This window comes from Penaeus vannamei, chromosome 3 (genome assembly GCF_042767895.1).
Source record: "Penaeus vannamei isolate JL-2024 chromosome 3, ASM4276789v1, whole genome shotgun sequence".
Taxonomy (NCBI): Eukaryota; Metazoa; Arthropoda; class Malacostraca; order Decapoda; family Penaeidae; genus Penaeus; species Penaeus vannamei.
In genome coordinates, this window is record NC_091551.1 from 41,302,884 (window position 1) to 41,305,383 (window position 2,500).

The 2,500-nt window shown below is 44.6% G+C and overlaps 1 protein-coding gene across 2 annotated transcripts in view; it reads right to left on the minus strand.

Moving 5' to 3' along the window:
• The window catches only part of LOC113802491 (homeobox protein araucan), a 112,474-nt gene that overhangs the window by 109,681 nt on the left and 293 nt on the right, over positions 1-2,500 (minus strand). The gene's annotated exons all lie outside the window — the stretch shown is intronic.

Consider the following 2,500-nt stretch of genomic DNA (forward strand, 5'->3'; position numbering starts at 1 on the left):
CCCTGTCTTAATTACCTCCACCGCCACAAGGAACCCTACCCTACCCCTTCCATCCCTTCCTGCCTCTTGTTCCCGGTTAAGATTTATGAAAACTCCGCTGCTGGTGGGTACTTGACGGTCACAATAACCCTTTTCTTCTCTGTATAATGAATGTTTCGGTCGGAAATAAAATAGCTTCATCCCGGCTCTTTAATTCTAATGGTAACTATCATGCCTTCATAAAGAGCAGCAACACATTGCCCATATCGCCAGCACCACCTCTTGCATATTAGTGTCCCCTCCTTCACCTCTCGAGGCCATCATCATCACTCCCTCATTATTATCCTTCCTACTACCACCATCATCTCCCTCAATCATTAGTGTTACCACCACCATCATCATCACTCCATAATTACCTCCATTACCATCACCACTCCCTTGTCATCAGCGCTATCACCACCACTCCCACATCATCAGTGGTTTTCAGCCTTGCCACTGCTTCCCTATCTAGTTCCTAATCCCTAATCCTAATACGTCCCAGTGTTTGGGGCCGCGGGCTGCTCACTACCTCAGGACAACCACGGCTTACCCTGCTAAACCTTGCCTGGGTCACGTTCCCTCCCTTCCCCGCTGGTGTTGTGTGCGAATAAACAAAGTGGAAGAGGTGTTATTGTTTGAGTCTCTGTGAGAGCATCGCTAGAGTAAGCTGCAGACGTTAAAATATATAGAATTCTAAAAAATGTATGTTAATCTATATAAGCGAACAAGTGAAAATCATTCTTCAGTAAAGCAGTCATCTGGTGGCATCAACGCTATAGTATAAATTTATGGATACATCGGCGTTTGTTTATTGGAAAGGGAGATGAGACAGGTGGAGTGCGGGTGAAGTGCGCTTGTGTCAGTCTAGCAACAGTACGCCTGTGTAGAGGGTGTCACAGGTGCGCTTGCGTGAAGTCTGACATCACTGACAATGCATCAATGAAGTCAGGGAGATTGGCTGACAGCGGTAACAAGAGAACATGAGTATTAAAAATGTGAGCTTGACCGGACACTCTGCACACCTTCAGCGGCACGGGACCCAGTCTGATAGCTACGCGGGTCGAGAGACACTTGATCTTTTGTGCTCCTTCTTGCCTCGGGTGACGGAGAACTTTATCAGCATTTGTGTTGCTTAACATTTCTTTGTTAATAATAATAGAGTTGCCTCGCATTTTATCAGATTACATCTATAATGAATTTCTGGCGTAATGAAATGTACTTTGTAATATCCCTTGAAATGACTTGACTGAAGAGATTTTACTGATTATGTTATCTCAAGATGTAAATTTATATGTTTGTTACTGGAGATAACACATTTTTTTCTAAATGTATAAAGATTTATCAAAAGTTATTTTTCTTTTTGACTTGATATATGATGTATAAATGTTTGGTAAAAATTGTCTCATAAAATGATATTGTAATGGAAATCAAAAATAATAATTCTATTTACTAAACATTTTGTTTTGTGTATCATATAATTCTATATACTTCATATAAACTACAAATTAAAAATAAAAACAAAAGATTTCTTCAATGTTTTTGAATCGTTCTTTAATTTTAGAATTAACCTTCAACAATACTAGCCTTATTTGTATTACTGACAAGAACGCTTGTCCCTTTACGCATACATATCAGCCCTGCGATGCATTTTAGATACTTTATCGATCTTTGATATGACAGCAAAGTAATATTTTATAATCATTATTCAACCTTCTACCTCACGTTGCTACTCCGTATTTGGCTTTAAGGGTTGGATGGAAACCTATTCAAGTGCAAGGCAGGCATCCCAAGAAACAGGTGGGGCCCCGATAAGGACCTGCACACCGTCTTCAGCGTTCCCCTCGCGCACCTACTCAGGATGATCTTCGTCTCCCTCGCCTCCCTCCGAGTGGCCGCGATCTATGGGCGCAGCGAGTCTACTCCCTTTTCTTTTTACTTTGTTTACACTCCGAGGTACATTCATCCGACACGTGAATCGATCAATCGACTTGTGGACATTGTTACGGAGTCGCGGCGGCTCGTGTGGCCGATAGAGAGGCATTGAGGCGTGAGCGTGACACCAGGACGCATTGCAGGGGCGTGAGAAAACCAGCGTGTCACTCCCTCACCTCATGTGAACACAGAGAGCAAGTACAAGGAGCAAATATGAGGTGGTGGCGCGGCCCGCTACTCCACCACCACCACGGCGGCCACCACCGCCTCCTCCTCCTTGCATCGATCCCGCGCTCGAGTTCGGTAATATATTTGGGGGCGAGGATGTTGATCGCGCTGCTAATTGGGAGTCTGAGAGGTCCTTTTCCCTGTGCCAGCGCCTCAGTGCCAATCTGGCATCGGTCTCGACTCAAGGGGGCGGGGAAAAATATGAATTATTGATTCATATTACCGACATGCGCACGGCAAAGCATATAAAAAGACGGCATTTTTACGGTGAGTCTCAGAGCCACACGGGGCCTTGAGGGGTCGTGAGGGGGCCCCGGACCCC